Here is a 17,075-nt window from a genome sequence, read left to right as displayed (position 1 = left end):
GGGTAGATGGTAAAGCAGTACAGATAGGATTTGAAAGAGAAATGATTAGAGAGGATTGTTAATTGCTCATTGAAAGCAGAATTAAAAGGGGGAAATAGCTTTTCTTTTCTCACAGCAAACAAATGAAGTGTCTTGAATTTTACTAAACACTATTTTCCTACCTGCTAGAATGTCTAACTTCTGTTTTTTGGTTAAAATAAGGACTCTAATAGTTTTAATTATTTCTTTCACTTCAATATTCAAGAAATAGCTCAAGGCAGTTGCCCAGAATCCACCTAGTATATCTCATAACCAAATTCAGTGGCTTTCTCAAACTCTCAGATACCCTTTGCCTTTCCCATTTCTGTTTGTCCTTGACTTCCACACACACTGGCTCTGAATTACGCAAAAGCACTTCCCCCACTCCCACTCCAATACCACATCTTAGGCCAATGTTCTTTTTTTCTGATTCCTTCCTCAGTGAGCTCACTGATCTCATTCGCTTTCTGTTCTAATGACAGCCTGACTGTTGCTGAAACCCGGGAGCCATCACCAGGCTTGACCTCTCCCATTCCCCTTTCATACTTGTTCTTCCAGATGCCTGCAGGACATCTCACTCACATGTCAACTAAAATTGGACATGTGAAAACCTGAGCTCTTCTTCCCCCAACAATAAGCAAGTGTTGGTAAATTCCCCGTAATCTTCAGTGTTACTTTTGTCCTCCCAAACCCCTGGGCTCATAAATTTAAAGTTATCTGTGACTCCTTCTCTTCATTATCAACAAATTACCATTTCTACCTCTACCACATCTCCCTGCTTTCTCCTTTCTTCTTCAGTTTTAAATGTGGTTCCAGCTCAAGTCCTTATTCCTCAAATATGAATTAGTTAGTCCCTAGCTCATCCACACACCTTCAGTTTCTTCTCAGTGCTGAATTGACAGAACCACCTCACACAATAGGTAAGGCATCTTACAGAGCAGTTTGACACCCTCATTTTCCTGATGAAAAGCTAAGGCTCAAAAAGGCAAATTAACTGTCACAAATTCACATACATAGTTGGAAGTGAAGCCAAGTCTACAAAACCCAGGGTTCATGACTTCCAGTCCAGTGTTCTGCCCTCTTTATCAGAATAATTCCAATACCACATCAGCCACTCATTGCCAAGGCCCACTCTGAGTCTTCATACATCACAAGGAACAAAACCTAAAATCTTATACTGTACTATTCAAGCCATTAAAAATACTTTCACTGCTTCTCCAAATTCACTTATCATTACTCATCACTAAAATCCCTCTTCCCTCAGTCACTCTTTATCACACTCTTACCAATATAACTTTAAACTCCACTGATAAGATTGGTACACATACCATACTTTGGACAGTCCTCTACTTTTATACACAGTACAGCCCTGAGAACAAGCTGTAAAACACATAAAGAGTCAAACAGGTTTGCATTTTCAATTCTAATTTCAGAGAGAAAAAAAAAATTAAAAGCTCAAATTACACCTTATCTTTTGAAGTAATTTTGAAATGTATTTTCTTCATTCATACATAGTCTTTAATTTTATTCACATGTTAACATGAAATATATAGCCAATTATTTAGTTTCAACTGTTAACTGGTCACTTACCTTACCTCACTGCCAAGATTTAGAACATGAAATCCTGTATTTTTTTTTTCATATTTGCCATTTTTGCAGGCCAAATGCTCTGTGTTTTAATTGCTTTATGTCGATGGATGTTTACAACTTGCAAAACTCCCAAGAGACTAACCAATGTAGATTTTGAGATGATAAACTAAGATCAGAAAAATGAATGGAAACTTACTCTTTAAGTGACCAAGTAGTTCATTATTTTTCTATTATAATGATGTCTCTTTCCCCATGCAATACTGTAACTGCATTGCAAGGATTGTGGTATTAAGACCTCCTTTATTAAGAATCCCTTCCACATCCTTTTCCTCCAGTTGTAAATCTACCTCCCTCTTTCTTGACCCAATTCAATATCATTCTTCGGTTGCCTTGGAGATAGTCTGTTTTAAAATATTATAATTTTAAATTATAATATTGCTAACTTGTTGATAGATAGTCTTCATCCTCTACCAAGAATTTTCATGAATGTACATTTTAAGAGAATCCAACAAGACTTACATACTTCAAAGAACTGGGTCTTATGGGTCTTTTATCTTTTCTAGGACTATATAGATAGCATTTTGCAAAAATCTAGCACATAAAAAAGGCTTGCTAACTAACTCAAGGGGGGGTTCTAAAATGGACTGTTTGGTTACTGGACATTTTCTTCTCAGAACTGACTTTTGTTCTAACCAAATATGCTATCCCCAAAATAAATAAGAACTAATGAATGAATCCTGTTTGCATGGATTTCAGGCAGTAGCACAAATTAGCAATTTACACTGTTTCTTTTTAGTTGTTTGTTTTTAGCACTTGCTCCTAGCAGTTCAAACAAGAAAATTGACTGTGCCAGCCCTGATGAGACCTAGAACTGTGCTGAATGATGTTGGAAAACATTCCCAGACCTTTTAAGAGGTGAAATATAAGTGAAATAGGCAGCACATGTAATATCCACCCAAGCCTACAGTGAATTTGGAAGTACATTTCAGAGTTGCATCTCTTTCTACATTTTCTTATAGTTCATATTGCACTGTAATATATTTGTTCTTAGCCACAATGTATTGCTTAAGCTACTCTGAAATGGGAGCAGTCTTTAAGAAAACTCTGCCTGTGAATTAGATGTGGTCATAAGACGAGAAGGAAAAGGAGGTGGAGAAAGAAGAGAAGGACTAGAAACAGAGACGTGTTTCAAATATAATGTATACACCAGAAGAGGGGAATAGAAACACACTTTAGAAAATAGGCTCAACGGAAAGGCTAAAAGTAAACTAGTAATGTGGACATCTTAGACAGTGAACAGTTAACTCAAAGTAGTAACAGCCAAATCACAGAAAAGCGCCTCACAAGCCACCCATGTGCCACTTCAGCTCGACAGTCAGTGAACAGTTTCTGCTGCTGATGAACACACACCAACTGAAAAAGCAAGGTGCTGGGAAATACAGAGAATTCCCTCTTCTTCTGTTTGCACTCAACAGGACACCGATTGTTCTTGGTTGAATGGCTTATTCTGGGAATTCTTCTGACAGGAGGGATCAGATAGCATCTGTCTCTTGCAAGCAAAGGCATTAAGCCAATGAAGAGTTCTCATTATTCCAGACAACAACAAATGATGTCAGAGCAAGGAGGAGCCAGGTGATATCCTGTTCATAAAACCACTTGATGCATCAACATCATCCTTTTTTCTTAGCTGAGCCAACTGAGGGCTAACTTCCTTAGATGCACGATTCTTAATTAAATTAAAATTTTACTAATCTGAATGTCTATTAAATATTTAGACATAAGTGCTCAACAGTGTACTAATGCCACCAACACTGGGCCCAGCAACTTACCTATTTATTTTCAAAAGTTTGAGCAAAGTAATACTTTGTTACATTATCAAGGCCCACAAGAGTCGTATTTTTTTCTACAACATTTTTTATCCAGCATACTTATTTACATCTCGTTTTCTACCACTCGGAATGTTTAAAAGCAAAAAGGCAGCATGTCTTTCATTAAAATAATGTAATTCAATAATAATATAATTCTGATTTTACTTCCTATAAGAGGTACTGCCGGGCGCGGTGGCTCAAGCCTGTAATCCCAGCACTTTGGGAGGCCGAGGCGGGTGGATCACGAGGTCAGGAGATCGAGACCATCCTGGTCAACATGGTGAAACCCCGTCTCTACTAAAAATACAAAAAATTAGCTGGGCATGGTGGCGCGTGCCTGTAATCCCAGCTACTCAGGAGGCTGAGGCAGGAGAATTGCCTGAACCCAGGAGGCGGAGGTTGCGGTGAGCCGAGATTGCGCCATTGCACTCCAGCCTGGGTAACAAGAGCGAAACTCCGTCTCAAAAAAAAAAAAAAAAAAAGAGGTACTTTTTTTCTAGCAACTTGCTTTATCCTATTAATTCATTTACATCTGCTACTTTGTGTGTTTAAAAGCAAAAAGCAGCATGTTTCTTATATAAATAATTTAATTTAAAAATAATACTAATTTTTATTTTTCATTTCCTTTCCCTTTTCATCTTCTTCTCCCTCTGATATTACAAATTCGCCTAGGTTAAGTGTAGTAATATTGAACCTGACTCTCTTACTGAATAATTATGTATTGATAAGGCGAACAAGAGAAGATAAGAAAACATAGTAATGGAACTCTGATGTGACTAAAGGAACTCACAGGTTTCCATAATCTCAGGTCACAGACATTACACAATGCATTCAATGTAATTTTGCACCCAATCATGGCTATCCCTTGATATGAAGAACCAACCTGTCCTAAATAAAATCTCTGCACTCCCTCATTAGATACTCAGTGCCTGCAGCTAGTTTGGAATTATACTATAATTAAACTGAAACTCTAATTAAAAGTACTAGACTAACATGATATGAAATGTCTACAGCCCAATTATGTCTGCTTGCCATTGTCCTCTGGTGTGTATAGATGGTATCTTTTTATAAAAATAACGGAACACAGATTTAGTAATGACATCCTGGGCAGGATGTCCTAATAATTTCCAGGGTCAGTCATTTCCTTTCCAATGTATTTTCCCCTCTTCGTGGTTCTGTTATGCAGCCCTAATTTCCCTTGATTCCTCAAACACATCCTAGCTACTGACCAAAGTGCCCTTCAAATATAATTAACTGATAAATCCTAGATATACACTTTATGGTTACCATGTTTATCAAATAAAACAAACAAAAACCCCTTGTTTTTTCTCATTTGGTATTAATGAATGTATTCATCACCATTGGTCCTATATTATGCTGAAGACATATTAAAGTACATTTAATGAGTAGTGATCTTTTAGCAAACATATGTTTTCTCAAAAATAGTGGGTTTAAGAATCACCAACCCTTCTTTTTACTTCCTTCTCTAGAACCCTTAATGATAAATGCTTAGCAAGATTTTTAAATTCCTAACAGTAAAATTATAACTATTTTGAAAAAGTAATGCTTGCTAAAGGTTAATTTCAATCCTGTTTGTAATCTTAAATTTTAAAGTAAATTATTAACCTTCATAAAATTCTACCTAGAGGCTTTATACTAGCTTCAACAAATTTGAATAAGTCTGAGTTTGTGATGCTAATTTCATTGTTGTTGAGCCAGTTATCAAGTGACAATACTTACATATATTTGTTCCCATGGTTAGAAGTAAACTAGAGAAGAAACCATATCCTGACTAATCTTTTATAAAGTAAACTTTTAAAACACAATTAAGTCACTTGTAAATTTTGTTAATGCTTTATTTTAAAAACAAAGTGTTGAGAAAATATTGAATTATACTTCTGAAATACAAAATGATGCAATGGAAAATTGCACCAATTTGTATTTTTTCTGCTAATAGTGTCCTCAAAAATAAATTTAATTAGCACAGTTTGTTCAAATCAAATCACATTTTTAAACTCAACAGTTTATTTTCCTTTCAGAAGACACAAATCAAATCCACAACTCTAAGCACTATAATTTTAATTTGCTGCAAAACACATACAAACCTCATAAAAATTAAATTTCCATTTAACAAGCAGACAGTCTCAATAGGAGGCACATGGGATCAAATGCATTAGAGTGAGGTCTCTGAACCCACAATGAAAAGGAAAAATGAGGTCGTCCATATACCAAATGTAAATTATATGAAATTTTAATGCTACCCACAAATAAATACAAGCTATATAATTACAATTCAACTATATGATTAGGAAAATTATCAGAAATACCTAGTAGTCTATAAAAATGTTAACCCGTGACTTTGTTGCAATCAACCCATAATCACTTTTAAAATCACTAAGTAATGACATTTTAAATTTAGAACAATTTGTTATATTAGTACACATCACAAATTTATCATCAGGTTCTAAACAAGTAACCAGCTATTGTGCTATTTAATCTTCAAATAGTTCTGCTGCCACCAGATTTTCAACCACTTCTTTCACTGGTTGAAACAAAAAACAGAGTGAAGGGAAAACTTTCCTGGTTCCCATACCAATGTAACCTTATAGAGATTTATATCATTAAAATGATTTATCTAGTAAATCATTCATTGAAAATGCATGCACAGGCACAAACAGATAATGCCTGATACATAACAATCACTGTTATTACAAAGGCAAGTTCCCAGTCATGAAGAGACACAGAGATAATGTGTCTCATGTGTGTTGCTATGATAACTAAAATGAAGTAAAAGGAAAGAGAACTATTTTACACAGTTGCTGTCCCCCTTGAGGAATGCTAGTAAAGGAAGGAAGAGCCTATGGAAGAACAATGGAGTAGCTATTCTAACGGGACTAAGATTGAAGGTAATCACCACCAAAGAAAGGATTTCCAAGCAGAAGAGGGATGTTGACAAGGTCCAAGAATAAACAGAATGGTGCTTGTGCTGGAAATATGTTATTAAGTAATAAATACTAATAATCAGACACAAACAATGTCTGATTCTATGAAAATACTTGTAGAAACGTCTTTCTTGGGTGATAAATACACTTTTTTAAATCTACATACCCTCTTTTCATTTCATTTTTGTAACAAAGCCAGAAGATAAGCTATACTCATTTTGACCAAGAAGTAAACAATTGTCTAACTAATGCCACTTAAGTAGTGACTGGAAGAGTTTACATTTGTGTTCAATTTTATTTGAATTCTAAAATGTATGTTCATTAAATAGCTTCATCCGTTATCAATAATCCAGCTGTTAGAAATTAACCCACACAGTACTACTAAAAATGCACAAAATTCTGTTATTTTTAATTTTTTCTAAAAAAAAAAAAAAAAACTAATAAAGGGTGACAGAAAACCTAAGTATTTAAGTAACATGGGCAAAGTGGTAAACTAACTATGACATTAATTAACATACAGACTTTTTATGACAACCATAAAGAAAAAGTTTAGGGAAATAATCATGTGTCTATTGAATGTATTACTTCCAAAAAGCAGAAAAAAAAACTCTGTCTATACTCTGATAATTATTGAAATAATTTATGAATATGGCCAGGCAAGGTGGTTCAAGCCTGTAATCCCAGCACTTTGGGAGGCCAAGACCGAAGGATTACTTGAGCTCAGGAATTGGGACCAGCCTGGGCAACATGGAGAAACCCTGTCTACAAAAAAATACAAAAATCAGCCAGGCGAGGTGGCACAAGCCTGTGGCATCCATGTACTTGGTAGACCGAGGTGAAGGCTGCAGTGAGCTGAGATCATGCCACTGCACTCCAGCCTGGGTGACAGAGCCAGATCCTGAAAGAAAAAGAGAAAAAGAAGAAGAGAGAGGGAGAGAGAGAAATAATTTATGAATATGAACACAGAAAAAATATCTAATTGACATAGATATCACTTTGGTTGTGACAGAAATTGAACTCAAACTTGCTCAGAAAAAAGAAATGTATTGACTTGTGGAATCAAAGGAAATGTTGAATAATTAAACTGCAAGATACACAAGAAAGCAGCTAGCTCTCAACAACAACTGAACCAGGGAATTTTAACATGGCAGAGCACTCCAGTTCCTCTCCCTCTCTTCTACTGCTTGCTTGACATGACAGGAAAGCTGCATGCCGTGAGTGCTCATATTTTAAATTTTACAATGTTCACTACCTCTGAGAGGATGGCTTTCCCTCTCCCTTCTCCATCCTCCCCTAAAAAACCTCATTCCAGAGGGGCCCTACAGCATACCCCAAAAGAAGCAATACTACACAGAAAGGTCAAGAAGAAGGACAGACAGGTTTTCACAAAAGGAAATGATCTAACAGTAACAGAGTGATGGGGGAGTGTCCATTCCTCATCAATCCTAAGCATAAAAATAAAGTTTTCCCTGGGTCTTTAGGTTTTCATTTCTGAAGACTCCCAAGTCACATAAAGCTTGATTAAATAAATTTGTTATGATTTTCTCTTGTTAACCTGTCTTTTGTAATAGGAGTGACGGATGACACCCTTATCACCAGTAAGAAAAGGTATCAAACCTTTCTGCCTCCAAAACTGCACTCAATGAGGTATAGATTCCCGTATTAGGGTTCTCTAGGGGAAAAGAACTAATAGGATAATTGTATATATTAAGAGGAGTTTACTAACGAGTATTAATTCACACAGTCATAAGGTGAAGCCCCACAGTAGGCCCTTGAGAAGCTGAGAAGCATGGAATTCAGCCCAAGTCCCAAAACCTCAAAAGTAGGGAAGCCAACAGTACATCCTTCAGTATGTGGCCACAGGTCTGAGAGACCCTGGCAAATCACTGGTGTAAGTCCAAGAGTCCAAAGGCTGAAGAACTTGGAGACGGATGTCCAAGGGCAGGAAGCATCCAGCACGGGACAAAGATGAAGGCCAGAAAATTCAGCAAGTCTGTAATCCCGCTTTCTTCTGCCTGCTTTATTCTAGCCACGCTGGCAGCTGATTAGATGGTGCCCACCGATATGTATGGTTTACCTCTCCCAATCCACTGACTCAAACGTTAATCTGCTTCGGCAACACCCTCAAAGACATACCCGGTAACAAAAAATACTTTGCATCCTTCAATCCAATCAAGTTGCCACTCAATATTAACCATCACAACTCCCAAAGCAAAATCTGGATGCTGTTATCAGAATGGAGAATAGTACTGGGCATCCACAGCCAGATGCCTACTCTCTAGGGGCCAATAGAATATGCTATTTCTAACATAAACAAAAGCAGATAATTTTCTTTGAAATAAGGGTTCCACCTCACCTTTCTTATTGAATATGCTGGATAATTACATGCTAAAATTGCTTATTAGTGCACTCAGAGCAAAACCTCCATATTTCCAGTTAGTTTTGCCAATAAGCAGCCCATATTCAGCATTTCTGGGAGTAGGTAGTAAAGGCATATGGTTCAAGAAGAAAAGCATCGTACGTAAGTTGGCATAATTGCACTGATGTTTTGCAATAAATAAATTTAAATGTCATTTAATTCTATGAAATCTAAAGGGAATTCTTAAAAGTGAATTTCAACTATGAAGAAAATGCAATAAATATTTTTTCAGCTTGTACAAACAAATAGAGTGTTTTAAAACTAGGATAAGTTTACTCACATAAAAAAACTACATTAAGCTATAAAGCCACTGATCTCTAATAGGAAAGGAAAAAAACTCTACCGTATATTAAAATAATCTTTTTCTCATAATTTACACTTCTTTATTTTTACCATGAATAGGCAGGAGAAAAATGCATACGTAAAAAAAATTAATAATTCATGTGATTCCCTGGTACACTTTCTACAAATCATAAACTTGAGTTCTGAAAATATTTCCACAGCAATCAATACTAGTGCCATAAGTTGAGGAGTGCACCTTCAGGTACTAAATAAAGTAATACATAAGGAGAAATATTTTATTTTGAATATGGAACATATTTTCTACTGAAATTATATGCAGAAATAGATAACAAATTGGTTCCATGATGGAAAAAAAAACTGCATAAATCATTCCACAGGCAGTTTATGTTTATTTTCACAGTTAAGAGTAAAACTCAATCCTGTTTCATCTTATCCTGGGAAGAGTCCTGCACACAGAACAGATAATGTGTTGATCCATGAGCTGGGAGCAAACTTCACTTGGAAATGATACATATACTCAGGCCTGAATCATAATAACTAAAGTGATAGTAACATGGTTTCAGAAATTAAACAATACTTCTCTGATAATGCTCTTAGTCATATAAAATTAAGGAAAATATAAAATCTAATTTTATTCTTTTTGTCTGTGCCTATGTATCTGTACTAAATTACACTACATGAAAGGCCTATGACCCTGTATACACTGTCTGCTTTTCGTTTAATTCCATCATTAAAAGGAGGATCAGGAAAGGAGTCCATGTATGCATTATAAGTTTTGTTTTCCTATACAACTGACACAATTTCAAATTTGTAGGAAATGTTTAATGAGCACAGAAATGAACTTTTTATAATTTCCCAGATCAACCCCAATGTAGATATGTATACAATATAATCCATTCTACATCTGCATTTTCAGGAAAGCTTCCCACACTTACTCACCCTCGAAGGTCATTGTACTGCATTTTACAACTGTATCATTTCTTCAGGTTTGCTGAGGTTTAAGTGTCTACAGAAAAAACGCTACTACATTTTAAAGACTGTTTGAAAACATGTAACATATTAAACATATTTAAGTAATTAAAAAGTGCTCAATTCATCACACTAATCATAGGTGTTTACATTGTCACTTTAATTGAAACAACTGCTCTTCTCTCCTCTTTCTTTCTTCCTGTCCTTTCACAAAATACCTTTTTCAAAATACGACAGGCAAGAATAGACTAAAAAACATTCTTTAACTGAATCAAGGAGACTAAAAAGGGGGGAAAAATGAAGCTGAGTTTTGCTGTTATTTGAAAAGTTAATTCATGACAAGAAGAATGTTAACGGTGTTTGCTGACCCTACTCATTCTGAGCCATGAAATTGCTCAAGCCAGAGCAAACTGCCAACCATGACAAGAGTAAGGGATCCTGCAGATGCATCATTCCTACATAGTATAGCCCAAGGTAAATAGTCCATAAGTATTATACACTAGAATGCAGAGGGCTGGATACAGAAAATAAGAGGAGGGGAAACACCAGAGGTATATGGTCATACCACCCTGGCCCCAATGCTGGAAAGCTCTATCTTCATGAGAAGCAGTACAGCATGGTGATTAACAGCATTGATTCCATAATCACACTCTCCATATGTGAATCTTAATTCTGTCATTTTCTAGCCGTGTGACCTTGGGCCAGTCACTCAATCTCTCTGCCTTCATTTTCCTACATAGCAAAATGTGTATGTATTAGTATACCAGGGCCAACATAGCAAAATACTGCAGACTTGAAGGCTTAAAACATTAATTAATTTTCTCGTAGTTTCAGATACCAACAAGTCTGGTTTCTCCTGAGAACTCGCCTTGAATTCTGGAGAGCCACCTTCTGGTCTTCTGTCTTTATTTCTGTGAACACACATTCTTGGAGTCTCTTTCTTTTTTTAAGAAGGCCATCAGTCATAGTAGATTAGGGTTCCACTCTCATGACATCGTTTAACCTTAATTACCTCTTTAAAGGCCCTATTTCCAAATACAATCACACTAGGGGTTAGGGCTTCAACATAAGAATTTTGGGGAATACATTTCAGTGTATAACAAACAGTATAAAACAATAATAGCTACCTCACATGACTGTGGTGATGATTAGATGTATTAATATACATCAAATGCCTGGCACATGGGAAGTTCTACACAATTGCTTACTATTAAACTAAGCTCCATTAAATTTATATGTCTAACAAGTATCCATAAATCACAGCATCAGGTAGATGAAAATAGACATTTGTAGTCTGTCTTTAAGATTTCTTGTACTGGGATAATATCTTTGGGGAAAATGGAGGACATATCTTGCTGATAACATCTGTCTCAATTCAAAACCTAGGTGGTTAATATAGAAATGTTAGTGGTTCCTAACCAGGACCAAAACCAATAGATAGCTTTGATTTTCTCACATTCCCAGTGGGAAACAAAGGCTTTTTCTGTCTCAGGATTATGTGCTGATAAAGAATGCGGAAAGAATGTTTATGAGGAAGCAGACAAAAGAAGCCTGGCTCCCGTGTATGCACACTTGGCAGCTGTAATGCAGTTTCGGCTATACCAATAATTTCCAATTATTTTACCTGCGGTCAATTCCCGAGCTAAAAGACTGTGGTGAGAGCATAAGATTAATTTAGACAGGCTCAGATACTCATGTGAACACCAAAATCTGCCACTGAAACAAATATCAGGCTTATGTTAATCTATCATTTCTTTTCTCTTGTTACCTTTTCAATCACCCTTTATGATCCTGGCTAGGGTTCTGTGTGAGTGACAGATGGAGAATGGAATGGCGGACAGCAGAAGAACAAGTATAGCAAAAGTTACCAACCACAAGCATAGACACTAAAAACAAAAGCTGCTTGGTAACTAACAAGCTAATCTTCAAGGCAGGAAGAATACCTGGCAATGAAACTTCCCCTGGGAATTGATTCACTACTGTTCACATTTGTTTAAATGAATTTCACAAAATCTTCTAATTGTGGAAGTCTGATCCTATCATTCCCCTGCCTACCTGCCTAAAACCCTTCCACATCATCAGGTTGCCTCCCAGATAAAGTCATCATTCCCTTCATAATACCCACAAATTGCCACATTCATCTGTATTACAGAATCTTCAAAGATACCAGTAGCAACTCCTACTGCTTTACTTCTGGGCTCTTCGCATGTTGCCCTCTCTACCAAGAAAACCCTCCTCATTGACTCTATCTTGTCCTGATAACTGCTGTATCTCAATGCTCAATAACTTCGGGTCTCAATGCTGATATCACTTCCTGGGCAAATTCCATCCATCCACCCCCAACTGAGTAGTTTGCCTCTTCAGTATGTTCCCAGAATACCCCAAATCTAACACTATTATGGAATTTATCATACTGTTACATTGTACACATTTAAGCAATTGCCTACTCAAAATTTTCAACAGTACCTTGTAGCCTAACCATCCAAAAACAAAAATTCCAATATATTATGGTGGTTGAGATCAAGTATTTCTATATCAGACAGACCTGTGTTTGAAACCTATTTGTCATTTACTACTCATGGGGCCCCTCAAGAAGCTATAACATAGAGACACAATAATATTTATTTTATGGGATTTTTGAGGAATTTAATAAGTAAATTCACTTGCCACAGCCCCTGGCATGAGGACAAGATCATAGCTGTTATTATTTTCATGCTCAGTATCTAAGTCATTCCTCCTACTCTATTGAATATAATCCATCCTTCAAGTTAGACTGTTTGGCCTGAAAATAGTCTTAAGTTTTCTCTTCATCTGAAACGCCCCATCTCCCCATCTTTGCATATGGAAACCCTTGCCTTTCAAAAACCCCCTGCTAGCACACTTTCCACCTAGCCATTCCAAGCCTAGACCCACTTTCCCCCTTCTATTAGATAGCCCCCTCATGCTTTTTGGAGAGGGCAGGAGAGACTGATGTTTGCTAATTTTTGTAGCAACCCATACCCCAAATTCTCCCCCAATCCAGAGTGTGGTGTCCCATGTGCCACAACATGAAAGCATTTTAGAAGCCAGAATATGTATTTTTACTGCTCTCTAACAATATCTAGTACATGCTAGGCACTCAACAATATATGTTAAATGAATGAATGAGCTGACTATTTCTGCTGCAAAAGAAAACCAGCATTCACCTCCTTTACTTTTTCCCAAGAGCAAATTCTATTTACCAAAATTCACTAAAAACTAGAAATTAAAAACACTAAAACAATTTTTAAAAATTTATTACATATGAACATCTCAAGCACTTCCCTTCCCTCCCCCTCCCCACACACACAACTATACTTACACTGTGGTCAATTCATAGAACTAGAAGAGAGTTTAGAAATCACCAAATCCAAGTGCTTTATTTGAGCCATATGGTAACCAAGCACATTGGGTGACTTGGTGTCATCAAGGTACATTTCCTCCATCTCTTCATCTGGAAACTCCCAAGGTAACTATACCCTCATCTATGATACTTTATCCAACTTCTCCAGATACAGCCAGTAACTGTCATCTGTCTTCTCTAAGCACTTCATTCCTATGTGAGTTGTAACATTTATCGACATGAACATTTCTCCAAACCGACTGAAGCTCCTAGAGGGCAAAACCTAAACGAAGACTAACATAGTGCCTGCTACACGCTAGTGTTTTACCACATTTGTTAATGTTAAATAGATAAAGAGTAGTTACTAGAACAGGTGTCTGTAGTCCATCTACTTGGGAGGCTGAGGCAGGAGGATCCCTTAAGCCCAGGAATTTGAGGCTGCAACGAACAATGACCTCAACTGTAAACAGCCACTGGACTCCAGCCTGAGCAGCATAGCAAGACCCTGTATCTTTAAAAAAAAAAAAAAAAAAAAGAAAAGGAAAAAGGAAAAAAAAAAGGCGTAGTTTCTTGAACTTGGCTAATTGATAAATTTGCTTTATTTTTATAAGATTACATGTTATGCTGATGTTCACCATAACCATTTTTTAAGGATATAATGATATAGTTAAACTAGATTTTAAATTTAAAAGATAAAATTAGCTCCATTTTCGTAAATTTTGACAACAATTTTCCTTCAAAATATATGCCTGAAATTAGTATATTGTGCTTCAGATAACATATAGGAACCTTTGTGATCAGCCAGACTTGCAATGTATAAATAGGGAACAACTTTGAAACTGCTGCCCAACAGCTGGAGTACTCAGCGGGAGCAACGAAGTGAAAAAACACTTTTGTTTCCCAGGGGGCAAAAGGCTAGAGCCAAACACAATAGTACAACCGAAACAAGAAGAGGAGAAAAAATGTTTACAGGATTTATCTTGACTCTTTGGGAAGGAAAATAAAATATTACAAGACTTCAATGGAAGTGGCACCATGCCGCCATGCAATCCAAAAGCATTTTAAAATCTGCCCATGATGTTTTTTCTAGTAAACATTTCCAAAAGATCCTAAAACTTGATTTATGTGCATGAAAAAGAATTAAGAGTATACCTCCCTACATTTTACAACTCACATTAAAACTGTCATAATGCCCTGAAAGTATAGGGGAGAAAGTAAGAGCTGAATTGCTATTTTTCTGACATTAGTAAGCAGTCACATTGTAAAGCTTTTGCTATTCTCACAACAGAAAAAAAATCTCAGTTCTCAACTCACTGGTATGTGTTCATTTTCTAAGACAAACCATGAAAGAAAATATAACAATTTTTAAAATATTTCTTTGTTTCTTCATATTTTATTATACATCAGCTCGCTGCAATTTAAAGTAAACTATCTGTGTGGGTGAGTATGTGTAGCTATCCATTCATACACAGTCTAAGGAAGAGAAAGTGAATAGACAAAGAACTTCAAAAATAGCAAAGATTATCATTCAAGGAAGTTAAAGGAGAATCAATATAGAAAGGGGCCTGGGGTAAAGACCCAGTTGTTTAGAACCAAATTTTAAATGACCACATTTTAAACAAATGCATATGTACATAAACACATGCCTTAAATCATAAAGTGACATCATTATGGGAAAAAATATAAAAGAATATATAACCATGTTGCCTAAAACAGGATTATGTAAACTGTAAGGAAAAAGTAATTTGCAAATTTGTTTTTAAATCCTCATGGAGGCAAGGGCCTAAAAAAATCCAACTTAAATGTTCCTTATCTTTTAAATGTTACAGTTAAAACCATGTACTCAGGAAGCATCTCTCATCCTTCCCTCTCACTAAGTCCCCCTAAATCTAGTAGCAAACCCTATTACTCCCACTTTCAAAATACCTTTACCTGTACACTTCTCTCCCACCCTACAATCACTTAGACTGCAACAAAGTCCTCCTAACTGGTCTCATCAAAATCCATATGGCCCCTCCAAACCCTTTATCACATTATGCTGAGGGCAATATTTATAAAATGAAAACTTGATCATGTCTTTTCCTTAAAGTCGTCACCATTAAGTATAAGGTCCTGTATGGTCTGGCTTTTACCTGAAGCCTTGGCCGCTCTCACCAGGCTTCCTTCACAGCCTCTTGCCCAGCCATGGTGGGTGGGATCCTCTCAGTTGCTGCAATGCACTGCATTCTCTCCGATCTCCATGTCTTCACACAGGGTGGGGCTTTTTGCTTGTATCTCCTGTCTAGCTTTCCTAATGTCAAAATTCTTATATACTCCTTGGGTAAGACACATTCTCCTAACCCCCCTACATTTTTTTCTGGACTTTCCAAACTTAGGATTACATATTGACAAGTATATGTTTAACATCCGTTCTACCCTAGACTGTAAAAGTCCAGGATGAAAAGTCCACAATGAAAAGGACTATGACCTCCAGTTCCTAAGGCATGCCACAGTGAAGGTGCTCAATATGCAGTTGAAGACTGAGAGTGTCTTTCAAAATCTTTAGAAAAAATGTAGGCCTGATGAGGAAATCCATCTTAGATTCCAGCAATGTGATTATTGGAATATAGATTTACCTAAATCTTAAGGTAGAAAAGTAGAGCAGGGATGGAGGTTAGTCCTAAAACCCAGTCCAGTAGTAAGGCAGAGAACAGAGATATTAATTATAAAATTCCACCTGTGATTTTTATATACTATATCTAAGGAATTTGTCATATACTTTGTAACCCTACAGCTCCTCACAGAATGTTGTAAATACAGTTAGCATTTAATGAATACTTGATGAATAACCATTTTTAAGATAAAATATTAAACCAAAGTGAAGTAACAATTTAAGACCTTGAGATTTGAGATTAGATCTAGATATTATCGTTACATGGTCCTGTCCAGAAGGATCAGAAAGGCAGTCATGTTTGAAATAACATAATTTCTTTCGGTTTGATCATTAGTAACAACATTTGCAGCTTTTAAAATTATTAGCATCCTGTACAATTTAATATCTTCTAAAAAAATATCGTATAAGCCAACTCTAACTGCTTCTTGGTTTATGAAAAGCTAAGTGTTACATGGGTATAATAAACTAATGATGTTTTAATGTGATATTTTCAGGTATGGCTTTTAGAATTACTCTCATAATACAATTATTTATGAGAGTAATTAACAAAACTATAATCTTTCTCACAAATCTTACTCACAATGTAACTGTGCTTGGCATTACAGTAAACCAAAGAAGGCCAAAGTGGTTCTGGAATAAGTAAAACATTATCGGTAACAAACATAAGGTTAGTTATAAAATAAAAATGGTAACATCCAAAGAGAACACCAAAATAACTCTAAGCCATAACCCTCCTACATGCACAAAGTATGTGATTAAACACTTATAAAATTATCTTACGTCAACTGTCAGAACTGAAAGTGACTATATTCTATACTACCAACAAGTGTTCACATTAGAGGGAAAAAATAAACATGCAGGATCCAGTCAGTAGCAGAACACTAATTTTAACATTAATCATTTTGTGATGCCAGGAAGAGAAGGAAAGAAGTAACATTAAAATCACTTTTAA

At 36.1% G+C, this 17,075-nt stretch overlaps 1 protein-coding gene and 1 long non-coding RNA gene across 15 annotated transcripts in view; one reads left to right on the top strand and one right to left on the bottom strand.

The window, feature by feature from the left end:
- Window positions 1-17,075, bottom strand: part of PTPRK (protein tyrosine phosphatase receptor type K) — a 576,007-nt gene that overhangs the window by 535,723 nt on the left and 23,209 nt on the right. The window lies entirely within an intron of this gene.
- LOC116548915 lies at window positions 6,203-13,292 on the top strand. Its single transcript, XR_004267619.1, has 3 exons — window positions 6,203-6,542; window positions 6,961-6,965; window positions 13,280-13,292. It is a non-coding gene; the product is annotated as an uncharacterized LOC116548915 (long non-coding RNA).

Source organism: Sapajus apella, unplaced genomic scaffold (genome assembly GCF_009761245.1).
Source record: "Sapajus apella isolate SASKATOON/1434 unplaced genomic scaffold, GSC_monkey_1.0 scaffold6, whole genome shotgun sequence".
In the NCBI taxonomy this organism is placed as follows: domain Eukaryota; kingdom Metazoa; phylum Chordata; class Mammalia; order Primates; family Cebidae; genus Sapajus; species Sapajus apella.
This window is presented reverse-complemented; position numbering and strand designations above follow the sequence as displayed.